This window comes from Triticum dicoccoides, chromosome 5A (genome assembly GCF_002162155.2).
Source record: "Triticum dicoccoides isolate Atlit2015 ecotype Zavitan chromosome 5A, WEW_v2.0, whole genome shotgun sequence".
NCBI lineage: Eukaryota > Viridiplantae > Streptophyta > Magnoliopsida > Poales > Poaceae > Triticum > Triticum dicoccoides.
The window spans coordinates 20160919-20174646 of NC_041388.1; the positions used below are offsets into that span (position 1 = coordinate 20160919).

At 48.8% G+C, this 13728-nt stretch overlaps 1 long non-coding RNA gene across 1 annotated transcript; it reads right to left on the minus strand.

Moving 5' to 3' along the window:
* Positions 1-10023: 10023 nt before the first annotated feature.
* On the minus strand, positions 10024-12973 carry LOC119298845. Its single transcript, XR_005145990.1, has 2 exons — positions 11674-12973; positions 10024-10346 (listed from the first exon to the last, which is right to left on the minus strand). It is a non-coding gene; the product is annotated as an uncharacterized LOC119298845 (long non-coding RNA).
* Positions 12974-13728: the final 755 nt, after the last annotated feature.

The following is a 13728-nucleotide window of genomic DNA, read 5'->3' on the forward strand; positions in this document are numbered from 1 at the left end:
GCTGAAATGTATCACAAGCTGATCTTTTTTTTAGAACGAAGGCTCAAAAAGAGCCCGGCTTTGAATTAACAAAGCCATCAACCGGCCAGGAATACAAGAACACCAACTTACAAGGAAAGCAAGAAAAGAAACAAGCGGCTGATACAAGGAGCAAAGCGAAACAGACTCAAAGGCAGCAGCGAAAGCAAGAACGCCATGCTGCCGCCAACACCCTACAGGACGGCCTACACCAACCGGACAAGCTACGGACTTGAGAGGATGCACCACCGCGCAAGCTTCGTGATCGTAGCCAAACTCGAAGACAGCACCGACACTCCTCTGGAGCTGCCGCTGCAAAGGGCCCCTGCCCTCTCATCCTGGCTCGAAGGATGCCGCACCGGCAGGCGGCAGCTCGGTTCACCCTAGAACCCAGAGGAAGACGTCCAAGCTGCGCATGAAGAAAGAACTAGGAGCAGACCTGCTAGCTCAGAGCACACCATTCCGAGCACCATCGTCGTCCGCGGTTAAGCCACACCAAAGGGCTAGAGCCGTCGGCCACAGACGCAGCAACAAGGGCAACAGCGATGAGCCACCAAAGAAAGGCAGTGAAGCGCCGAGCCAAGCTGCCACCCGCCACCATCACACCCGCAACCCGACTCTCTCGCCGCCCCTGCGATCCCCGGGCTGCGCCTCCAAGAAGGAACACGGCACAGATGTGTCGTCGCCGCCCGAATCAGGGGACCTAGGCTTTCACCTAGCAGGGAACGGAAGGAGGGGGAGAAGGATCCTCACCACATCCTCCAGGGAGGAATACGGCGCCCAGGGCGTCGCCTGTGATGTGGCTGCGCCGGCCAGGGGTTTCCCCCGGAACCAACCCCCCTCGACGAGATCCGCGCTGCCGACGCCCGGGAGGACCCGGAACCGGCGATGGAAGGAGCAGATCTGGGCGGAGAGGGTGAGATGCATCTGGCGACGGCAACCGCGCAAGGGAGGCCGCACACCAGCGACCGTGGACCGACGCCTCCTCGTCCCCCGCGAGACCGAGGAAGGCGCCTCACCAGCTCCGGCCGGAGTGGCCCGCCGCCCGGGTCACCCGGCGCTCTCCGCCCGGGGCCGCCGCCCCGGAAGCCGAGCCCTCCACGCGATGTGGAGCCGCCAGATCCCCCGCCGCCACCTTCATCGGTGTCGAGCGCACGCCGGCGCGCACCTCTGGCGGCGGCCGAGGGGGAGGGGAGGGGGGAGGAGGGTGCGGCGGCGGCGGTTTAGGGTTTCCCCCGAGTCGCCTCGGTGGAGACGACGCGGGGGCGGGGGAGCGGTCATTTGTTCAACGTTCCTTTTGTCACAAGCTGATCTTGCGTACCATGCTCTGGCTACTCTGCAACATGAATGCCTCTAGCTGCTGCGGCACTCAGGTCACCGCACGCCTGCCAGTGCCAGCCACTTGGCTGATTCTCTGGTTGGAGTTGAGCTCTACATGTTTTTTCTTTTTGAAAGATCAGGGCTTCATGTTGTTGCAGTGTACAAATTGTACAGGATTTTGCATGATGTATCAGTGTATCAGAATTGAACCGCTAATTTTCTTTATTTTGCTGCAATGCAGGTGCTCTGCCAGGCAAATTCAGTCACGAGATGCATCATGGCGGAACTTTTCTTGGGTATGGCTCAAACTGAAGCTGGCATTTAGACCAAAAAAAGTGATCTGCTTTCATGAAAAACTGGGTATGGTTCTCGGCAGATGCTATTCCATGTTTTCAAGCTCAGAGTGGGAAGAAGGCAGGTTTTGGTTGGCCCTAGCTCCTTTTGCTATTCTGGTGCTGGAGCAAGGAAAGTTAACTGCAGATCAAGCGGCGAAAGGGCTGGCGGCAACTTATCCATGGAAATGGGATTGGCACGTGATGGTTTGCTTTCCTTCGGCTGCCAGGGTCGAATAAGCTAGGTGCTATCTGGCCTTTCCGCTAAAAGGGACAGGAGCTTTTGTGTCAGTTAAGAAGATGTCTTTGGAGGCAATTGCTATTTGCTAAAGGGAAACTGAGTAACTGACTACTGTTTGGGTTAGGGCTGGTGGTGTCCGTGATGAACTTAAGTACTATCAAGGCTTATATGAGGTTGGTTCAGTGTTGTGTTATTGATATTGATATGGGCCTTTTAAGAAGGGAAGATACAGACAAGATTCCTCCTGCAGCCGAGTTGATCTACTAAGATCCATGATGTCCTCTTCAATTTTCAAATCATTTGGACATCTGAGCAACTCTCGGCAAAAAACACAAATTCGGGGTCCGTAAAAAAGTTTACTGTTCATGGACTGTTCTGACTCGATTTGTCTTTTTTGCTGAGAGCTACTCAAATGTCCAAATGATCTGAAAATTAGAGCGGGCCTCACGCAATAAATTATCTACCATACAAAAATTGGGATTTTTTTATTTTTTTTAATTTTGTATGATTTTTTTCTAACCGGGTGCAAATGAGTCAGGGAACTGAATCGCCGCACTCTATATTGAAAATCTATTTCTCAAGAGTTATTAGGTTCCGAAATCCAAATTTGTTTCATAAAAATCTGGACAAACTGAATCAACGAGCAATTAATAACAAATCCCACGTAATTAGCCTTAACCATTATCAATTAATTTCCGACTTCCTGCTTCGGTGTGTGATGATCTTACAAAGATGATGAGGCAGCATTGGTGGGGGGTGGAGAACGGGAAGAGGAAGATGGCATGGCTTAGTTGGGAGAAGATGATGCTTCCGAAGGCTATGGGAGGTATGGGATTTCGTGATATGAGGGCCTTTAATCAAGCTTTGTTGGCCAAGCAGGCGTGGCGTCTCCTGGATAGTCCGGACAGCTTGTGTGCTCGTTTGTTGAAGGCTAAATACTACCCAAGGGGGAATTTATTGGACACGGTATTCTCAGCTAGTTCTTCGGCGGTGTGGAAAGGTATTGTTCATGGACTTGATCTTTGAAGAAAGGCATTATATGGCGAGTAGGTAATGGTACTCTCATTAAAACATGGAGAGATGCTTGGATCCCTAGAGGACATAATTTTCGGCCAGTAACTCCCAAGGGGAATTGTCGATACAATTGGGTGGCTGACTTCTTGGATGAGCATGGTGCATGGAATGTGCAGCGGCTCAGGGAACACTTTTGGGACTTGGGTGTGCGGGAGATTCTGAATGTGCAGCGGCTCAGGAAACACTTTTGGGACTTGGGTGTGCGGGAGATTCTGAAGATTCGTACTTCTCCTAGGAATGCGCAGGATTTCATTGCGTGGTTCCCTGAAAAGAGTGGGCACTTTAGTGTCCGAAGTGCTTACCATCTCGCAACGGAAGTTCAGCATTCGGTACACTTAAGTTCCTCCAGTGGTAACCCCTCCGGACGGAGGCCTATCTGGCAGCATATTTGGAGTTTCCAAGTTCCGTTGAAAATGAAGATTATGGCTTGGAAGGCTGTTTCGGGTGCCCTTGCTACAAATGAGTGCAAGAAATATAGACACATATCAGTTAGGGATGGATGTCCGTTATGTGGGAGAGAGAAGGAGACGAGCTTCCATGCTCTTGTTTCATGTGATCATGCAAGCAGAATTTGGACATACATGAGGCTGGTATGGCGTCTTCCTAGCAATGATGTTTTACATGATACTGGACAGGACTGGCTGTTAAATGTTGTTGCAAACTGCGATGATCAAATGAGGATTGCACGATCATGCTGGTATGGCGAATTTGGTCTTTGCGCTCAGATCTCACTCATGGCAAGGAGGCTCCCCCATTGTTGGCGACATCAGACTACCTCCAGAGTTACATGAACTCACTCAACCTATGCGGCAGATTTTCAACGGAAGAAATTATTAAAGGGAAGATGCCAAGGGTACAGGAGGCTCCATACGTAGTTCCCAGGCCGAACGCCCCTTCGGCTTGGCCGCGGCCGCCGGCTGAATTCGCTGCCCTCTCGGTGGACGGTGCTTTTATGCAGGAGGACGGGTCTGCTGCGGCGGGTATGATCCTACGGCGTCAAGATGGGAGTGTTATCTTTGCAGCATACATGTGTATATTCAATTGCAACGACGCGTTGGAAGCGGAACTGCATGCGATCATGCAAGGCACGGCACTGGCCGTGCAGCATTGTTCCATGCCAATTGTTGTGCAATCAGACTCAGCATCGGCGTTGGCAGCATTGACTGGGGAGAGTTTAACCAGGTCAGCTTATGGACACTTGGTGACAGAGATCAAGCATCATATGGAGACTCGGGAGTTTGTTCCTTTGAAAAATCAAGCGTGAGCAAAATAAGGTAGCATATCAGTTGGCTTTGTATAGTCGTACGGAGTTCACTACTGCTGTATGGCTAGAAAGATGCCCTCCTTGTATTGAGGATTTGGTGCCTCTTGATTGTAACCCTATGCATATGGAATAAAACTCCCTTTCTATCGCAAAAAAAAAGGAAGCACTCAATATTAGTGAATGGGAATAACAAATCCCGCACGGGTCTTAACACCAGGTCGGACTTCCATCTCGGTTTCTATCCAACGGCACATGACTAGTCCAGTGGTGTCCCTAGCAAATTAGCTCTGATTTAGCAATACTTGAGCTCATTCACTAGCTCTGTACTTACTATACTAAGCAGTAATAGTGGCGAGTCCATTCACTAGTCCAGTGGTATGACTATAGCAGTGGCGAGTTCCATTGAGTAGCCGCCAGTGCTACATCTCCAATATAGCAGTGGCGGGTAATATAGTGCACCCGCCATTCATGTGAGTTCACCTATAAGCTCCTTCCTAGTAGTGAGGTTCGAGCAGCATATTGTGAGATTCATTGAAATGTGAGCCTTTCTCCTTTTTCATAATGTAGGAGAATGTTGGCACCCTGCTCAAGAAGCTCAACGACTTTGTCACTGCTCAGCAAGATCATCAACTGCACCCTCTTCCTCAACCCTAAGGTATACCGCCTTGTTCTCCTATTGCTGATATTTATTGTTAATATTGTTGATGTATGTTAGTAGCAAGAAGAGATTGTAAATTTCTAAGATTTGTTTGAGTAGTAAGATTTGTCAACGGAGGTCAAAAATTCCAAAAAACTGTATAGTTAACATAGTAATCGATTACTTCAAGTTAAGCTTTTGTATTATCTATGTTAACTGTACAAAAGTAGTTCTTTCCATAGTTAACATAGCAATGTTAAGTCATTTTTATTTGAAGTGATTGTGAATTTGCTTTTGTATTATCTATACGACGTAGTATCATGATGCACTAACATGTCTATCATACATGAAGGCAAAGAAGAGCAACGCGTCCATAACCATAGTCGAAATGTTAACCAAAATGCATATAATACTCCCCAATCAAGCTTGGTTCATATGCAAAGGGTTTCATGGCTTGCCTTGGTTAGGGTAGCTGTCAAAGGCTTGCTGTCCTTCACCACAAAGCAAATTCTTCTCTGAATAAAGTGAATAAAAAGCATTTTTTTTAAATGCCCATAAAGGCCAACAAGTGACGCCTGTACTAGAATGTTTATGCAGCTCACAGAAAAACACCACTGTAAAGAAACTTCAAATGGAAAACATTGGAAATCATGTCATTTCGAGTTGTGGTTAGGAGGTCAAGGTTTGGTCGACAAATGATTTATTTTCATTTAAGCAGAATTTCCAGAACGGGCCACGCCGGTGGCGTATTTTACAAATACGCCAAGCAGCGTACCGGTACAGATTACAGTGCGAGTCACTGACGGGTGGGGCCACAGGCTTTATTTGAATTGAGTACGCGCGGAAACAGAGTAGCGACGGGAGCTCGCTCCGGAAGGTATAGGGTGGGCAAAAGGGGACGGCAGCTTCCTCTCCGGCGCATCGGCGAGCGTACGGGCTGCAATGCAATGCAATCGATGGCGATAGGCACCGTGGGAGCTCTAAGGAGGTCGGCCGAATCGAGCTGACACAGATGAGACGAGAATGGAAACATATCCTTGTGCGGTAGTATAAGTGTCGATTCTTCAGTTTCGTATACAAAACTTTCTTCAGATCCGTGTGCAGTTGTGGATGCTATCTGAAGAAAAAATAGAGTAGCTGAAAGGCAACTAACTGAAGAAAACGACGGTGGCCATCTGAAGAAACGAGCACCCCGCCAGGGTTTAACTGACAGCAAGCAACATGGACACAGCACTTGCTTGCCAGCATTCCAGCTTCCTCGGCAGCGCGCGATTGCGTGGTGCTGCGGGCGGCTCCGCACGGACAGGAGCTTAGTGTCGCGCCGCCGCCGAAGCCTGCATTGTGTCGCTCTCGTATCCACAAAGCCGTCGGTGCCGTCGCCGGAGCCGGAGCCGGAGGCTTGTCTCTGACGATATGCGGGATCGCCGGTCCAGCAGATGGACACGCACGGCCGCCGCTGCACCAAAACCCCTTCCTTACTGTTGGGCGCCTGGAAGGCCGCTCGCCAGTGCCCTCGGGCAGGGCATCGGACTGCCGGCGACTTTGACGTGCAGCAGGTGCGCGTCGTCGGCGCGGTAGAGCTCCTGGAGCGCTCCTCGGCTTGCCATTGACGGGCCGGGCACCCCCAGTACCGACTTACCGCTTGGAGGTGTTTCTTTTTCGTGTTTTTTGTCCGTTATATGATTATACAGCGCGACCTAAGAGTCAATTACACCGATGATATTAGAATTTTACATGAACGGTCACTTTGGTGCCAGTACTTTTGTCATACATTGAACAGGTGTAAAAACTTGCTCGAGCGTGCAAATACAGTACAAAATTGAGTTTAGATACGAAAGTAGCGCTGACTAGGCTCACCTCTATACCTGGCCATCTGCCGGGCCGGGCCGGGCCTATCGAAACCCATGACAGAAAACCTAGGCCTGAGCCCGGCCCGGCTATCAGGCCTGATTTTGGGCCCAAGCCCGGCCCGAAAGTGTTAAAGCCCATCGGGCCTTGGGCCACGGGCCGGCCCCTTCAGTAAATTGCGAAAACAGCGGGCCCGGGCCTGGCCCAGGCTCGGGCTCAAAATCTAAGCCCGAGCCCGGCCCGGGTGCAGTGTCGGGTCGGGCCGGGTCGGGCATTTTCGTGTCGGGCCGGGTCGGGCCGACCGGGCCGGGCTGCCCAAGGCTAGGTCTACTCGCCTCCCGCTGTTTTTTCGCACAAACCCCCTCGATTTTTTTTATTTCTCACCCAGAAGCCCTGTTGACGTTGGCATTTCCATTTTTTTCGCCTATATGACTAGTAGGTACCACTTGTCAGGGCAGTATTTGAAATTAGAACAAAAAATATAAGCCCTAGGTCTCGAACAAGCGACCATGGCTAGCACACAGCAGAACTTAAACACTCAAACCATTACGTCTTGACATCCTCATTACATAACTCAAAGTTTAATGTAGAAGAATAAAGTCGCTCCTGGAGCTGAAATGTGCTGCCAATCAGTTCAGCACATTCGCACCTGCTTTTTATAAATTAATAAGGGTATGTAAATTCTAATCTCAGTAATAAAAATATGGTCTAATTATGCTTGCAGTATAAATATTATAAATACAAACGACACAAATTACTTTTCAAATTTGTTCACGTATTATTTAAAAAAATATGCATATATTTAAAGTGATAATTATGAAATATAAAAATGTCTTTATAGTTTAAAATATTCATATGATTAAATTAATTTTTTTAAAAAATCATGTAACAATATGCATATTGAATAGAAAATATGAAATTAGTTGTATATTTTCCGTATATTTCAGTAAATGCTTATATAAGTTTACAAATGTTCACAGTTTCAAAATATATTAACTGAAGTACTATATAAAGGTGTTCATTCTATAAGAATTTATTTGTTGTTGGCAAAAAGTGTTCATTCTATATGGCCGCGGAAAAAGAAAAGGCACTGCAGTGCCTTGCCGCGCAGCGCCATATCTTTCTGGGCCTTTGGACCGTTGTCGGACTGCGGCTTCGGCTGCTTCGGCCCGAGCCCACCCGCACTGCTGACACACCGAGGTCGGGTTTGTTTTGTGGCTCGAAAAAAGAAACCGAGGGTGGGTTACGCTTTCACCGCGGGAAAACAATCCCACGGTATTCCGTCTCCACTTAAGCCGCGGGGTCTCGACACATCTCACCTCTCTCCCTTACAGACGGGACCCGCCAGCCGGTTCGCCCTCCTTTCCCTGGTCTTCTTCAAGCTCCAGACGGACACCGGAGGCGGCTGGGCTGGGCGGTTGCCGTTGCGCGCGGGTATGGCAGCGACATCAGAGGGTCGCGGTGCAGGCGGGGTATCACGGGGAAGAGGAGGAGAGGTCCTGCGGCTGCCGAGGATAGAGAGGCCACGTTCGCTGGAAGCGTGGCCGCGGCGGCGCGGCTCTCCGATGAAACTTGCCGGCGAGGGTTTTCTTATGGAATTGGAGCAGGGTAACGGTCACTTGGGGGTACTCTGCATGCTCCTGGAAGAGAGGGTGAAAAGGGAGGGGATGCAGGCAGCTCGCCATGTTGGCGCTGCTCCCACCGGAGGTGGAGGAGGAAGGGCCTAGAGCCAGATTCCTTGGGCAGAAGGATCACAGAGAGGAGAGGAGGAGGTGTGTGAGCTCGAGAGGGCTCGGGATGGCTATTTTATAGTCGGTCGAAGGTGAAGGGAGATAGTGTGGTTCTTGAAATGCTCTCGCGCGCCACCACCCATCCCAGACCCACCGCCCCCGCCGCCGCTACCTGCACCTCCATGGACCGTTGACACCCTCGGGTTTCCTGCGCCGAGACAATATGGTCCTCGCCCCAAGCTCCTCCCCCGCTTTCTCTACAGGTACAGGGGGTGTTGCTGCCATCGATATTTTCCAAACGCTAAACTCTGTCAATCAGCCAGATCCTGCCGGAGCGAACGGAGCTGCCATCGATATTTTCCAAACTTCCTCCACTGTCAACTTGAGGATCAACTCTCCCGCTCTCTCTACAAGAGGCAGTATCACGGGGGAGCAAGGGGACGCATCCAAAACGCACTCTGTTTCTCCGGTGATCTCTGTCGTGGCACCTTGTGGTTTGGAAACGACTAGTCCTATATATGAGGAGTATACATCAATTATTTTATTTATAGCTGAAAGAGCACTGACCCTGCAGCTTCATCAGGTGCACTGAGTTCCTCCTCCTCGATCTTCCTCTGGTGGTGTACAATTCGGGTCCAGAGATGCTGGTGACATGTTTTTCTGCGTCCTTACCTCGGAGATACTCATGCATTTGTACCGCTGCTATCTTCTTCTGAGATACTGCTGTTGATCACTCTTCTGAGTATTCTGCTGTGTACTGCCACCACTCTTCAGGCCTGATGGGGGAGGCGACGATCTGGAAGCAAGATCGCCGCCAGTGATCTTGCTGTTGTATGCACGGGGAGCGGCCTAATGGAGGCGACGATGGGCTGTGGCAGCGATCTGCTGGAGAGGATGGCCAGGCGATCTGATGGAGGTACCGATTCGCTGGAGGATGGCGCTGTTTTTCCCCCTTTCCTTTCCAATCGCTCTATACCGAATCGTTGTATCCTATTCCCTAGCGCTGAACAGAGGGAGTACAAGACTCGGGATACCAACTTTACAGAGTTAATTACACGATAGTACCACAATTGGGGCCGTGGTGGCGAATTGGTACCAGTTTTGAAAAAACTTACGTGTCAGTATCATGTTTGGACCGAACCGTTGCAAATCGGGCTAAACTTTGTATTTGTACGTATTAACGCTGGAACTGACCGCCCGGGCCCGCGCGTCAGATGCTCGATAGAGTGAATCCATGGAAAAAAAACCACCCAGTCCCGCACCTGCCCCGAACCAACCGCCACGCCGCCACCGGTCCCAAATCCGGTCACCGCGCCGCTCTCTCCCCGGGATCCGGCAGCTGCGCCGCCACCGCCCCTGGATCTGGCCGCTGCGCCACCCCCGTCCCCGAATCCGACCACCGCCTCGAATCCGCCCTCCCCATCGGTGCCGCGCCGCCCGAAACCGACGTCCTCCCCGGTTCATTACTTTTTTAGAGTTCACAGCGTCAGGTTTTACAACACACGGGGGATCGACATCAAGTCGCCCCGGTTAAGAGAGTTATAAACTCAGGTCCAAAATAGAACACACAGGCCATTTATACAAGTTTTTCAGACTATCACATAGGCACAGACTGCGACTAGTAAACAGAGAGGCCAAGCATGCCAATCAAGCTTTGGGGACAACCTTCAGCCAACAGCCATCAGCTACAAGTTCCAGTGAGTTCTCTGCCGGTCATTTCGCCAGGTCAACCGTAGTGATCTTCCACCCTTGCGAATCATCGTCTTGGTCCAGGTGGGAGCCAGGTGCCACTTCCAGATGTTCTCCAGTTAGCTTCTTCAGAGTTAGCCAGGATCCACCCAAATTAAGCAGATGTTTTAGCTAGGTATTACATGTAGTTCTCCTGCATGTTCAGAAAGAAAATCAATATCGTTATGAAAATAAATAGCAGTAATTAGGTCTGAAGCCACCAAGAAATCCAGTAAATTGACATCGACGTGTACTAAAAGTCGGGTTTAGCGCAAATGCACAATAGTTACATAATTTGGGATGAGATTAAAGAGAATTAGAACTATAATTTAGAAATGTAGAATAATTAATTACAGTGTCAAAATAGATGTGAAAATCATCAAGCTTGTGTTTCTGAAGTACTTCATCTAAGCCAATGTCATTGCCTATCGTATTCATCAAACAAGCTCTACCTCTACTGGGTAGCAGCATCGTTATGGGTGCAGTGTAGTGAAGATCTTGAATAATTTTGTCCGAACTGATAAATCTCGTGGTTTTGAGTTCTGGTTGTAATGGAAGATCATTCGATCCTGTCGTCCCCCGCGCTGGTAGCCAATAAATATAAAGTTTAAATGCTGATATTGTTCCCATATATAGAAAGGCAGTCACAATTAAAATGCACCATGGAGGCCACTAGAATAGGACGTATCCACTCTGATGGGGTTTAAAGGACATTAGAAACCAGCAGACTGAATGAACACATTAGAACCAACTTTCACTTGGCTCTACTTCTCCTGGTGTATCTAATAGCAGAGGATCACAACAAATAGGATCCAAGCACACTTACCCAAATTCACCTAATTTTCCTTTCAATTTTCCCAAATTGTACAAGTCTTCTGTTCAAACGGCAAATAAAACTAATTTGCTATGAATCAAAATAATTTAGATCACATAATCCTTGAAGAAAGGTCGCATTTTTTTTCCTTTCTGCGATCCAAGTGTTTTCTTGTTCCCATGTGTATCTGAAATGAACTATAAGGACACTTATGGAAACTTTAGGTAAACTTATGACATCAACTAAACTACAATAGTTCCTTTTAGAGTAAAGAATCAAATATGTTCTTATTCGCATCAATAGCACATTTTTCAGAGCATGAACCATGCAACATAAAAACTACTCCTGTCACTACACATAAAGTGCCTGGGGGAAATATCCTCTCCCGGATCATCAGAAAGTAGGGAATCAGCCACTTCCTAAGCTTCCTGGAAGCAATCACTCCCAGATTTCTCTTGGGATGAAGCCACACCCAGAGAAGGTTGAGGAGCAGGATTTTTAGTCAATTCTACATAAACATCAAACCTAGCTTTTTCTAAAGATTGAATGCCATCTAAATTAATAGCAACATCATCCTCAGAATTTCCCAACTCTACATCAAGATTTCGAGCGATGCCATCAAGTTTCTTGTGAAAAGAAGTAAGAACAGATAAGTAACTGGGAGTACCATTGGCGATCTCCAAGTTTTTCACCCTGACATTGTGGATGGCCCTGTCATGCGCAGTATAGTTCAAGTCTTGAGCACCTCCTCATTGTGTTGTCTTGATCATGACCTGCCCTTGAAGAAGTAAACTCATTGTTCTCCACACCAGGTTCAGAAATCTGACATCTGTTGGTTTCATTCGACATCATCTATGTATGCCTTACTGCCAATGCCCTCCAGCTCATCCAGAATTTGATCAGAGATTCTGCTCCCACTATCTTGAGATGTGATAGTGTCATCAGCACCATGTTCATTATCCAGAGCAGCCGGCTCCTCTTTATACTGCCTCTGAAAATTAGCCTTTTGCTGCTCTTTGAGCAATTGTCCTCTGAGTCGTTTCTCCTGTTTTTGCTGAAGGAAAATATTCATCCTCCTCTCTGCTTCCAGTTGCACTTGTTTATCAAAATCTTCCTTGCGAATAATCCGAACCTTCTTGACCACCTACATCCTCAGGCTTGTCTGACCAGCTGTCTCTTGAGTTTGTAGGCAGTTCAGGAAGCTGATCACTACCTCTTTGGATGCAGGATGAATCTTGTCTGTGTCTTTTACCCCTACCCCTCACAACATCTCCCCTTCTTAAAAGGCCTGCAATCAACTCAGCTGTAGGGAGAGCCATACAAAGCTTTTCATCAAAGCATCAACTTTTCGGCCTAAATGCAGCTTCGGTTTGAGCCATACCCAAGAAAAACTCCACCATGATACATCTCGGCACTGAATTTTCCTGGCACAACACCTGCATTGCAGCCAAATACAGAAAATCAGCGGTTCAGTTCTGATACATTGATACAATTCTGTCCAATTTGTATACACTGCAACAACAAAAACAACAACAGCATGTAGAGCTGATCCTTCAAAAAAGAAGAAACATGTAGAGCTCAATTCCATCCAGACAATCAGCCAAGCGTGAGGCCGCCGGCTGGCACTGGCGGGCGCGCGGTGGCCTGAGTGCTGCAGCAGCTAGCCGCAGACGGGTGTGCACCAGGAAACGGGAGACCGGGAGGGGATAGGCTAGCCCTAGCCCGGAGCGGCGCCACCGGCGGCTAGGCTCTTAAGCACAGCAAAGTCGAGATCGCTCGGAGTGGCCTGGGGGTTGGGGTTTGGGTGGAGGGGGTTGTCCCACGGGAAGACACCCCAATCCTACAAGCAGAGCAGGTCGCCGGCGGCCGCCGCTCGCCGCTCGCCACCCGCAGCTCGATCTCGCCGCCGCCGCCTCTCTCTCTCTCGCCTCGGTTTCAGGGTTGGGCTCGGGCCGGTGGGCACCCGGAAGCGGTCGCTGCCTGACGCGCGATGCCGCCCAACTCAAAATAAAAATAAATCCCCAGAATAATTTCACCGGCCAGCAGAATACACTCGCCGCCGGCAGCTCGATCTCATCTCAAAATAAACCCTCCAGAAACAAATTCAGGCACTCTCGAAACAGAAAACAACAATTAAAACTAACCGCAACTACAAAATTCAGCAAGCCAGCATTCACAAAATGAACCCCTCCAGAAACTGAAACAAATACTCCCCCAAAATTAACTGCAATTCAGAAAAAGGCATTATCCTCCAAATTAAAAGAAAGAATTATGGATCCTTGCTTCTATCTCCGACAATAGAACCAAACATCCTGATTAAGACTAAGACTATGAATTTACAGATTCCATCATAAGAAAAGCACATCTGCTCTCCTCCACATCTACTTCACTGTCATTTACACAAAATGGATTGCTCCTACACATTATCTATCGTCTGACTCTGAACTGAATGATCTTCACATGTAGCCAGCTATGGTTTCTGAACCCTCTCTACACATTATCTATCATCTGGCTCAGAACCGAATGATCTTCACATGTAGCCAGCTCTGGTTTCTGAACCCTCTCTACACATTATCTATCTATCATCTGACTCTGAACTGAATGATCTTTACATGTAGCCAGCTCTGGTTTCTGAACCCTCTCTACTCAGACTCTGACAGATCAGAAATTGCTCCCCTAGGCAGCAGATGCCCTTCCCGACGCATAGCTATGTGGTTCCGGA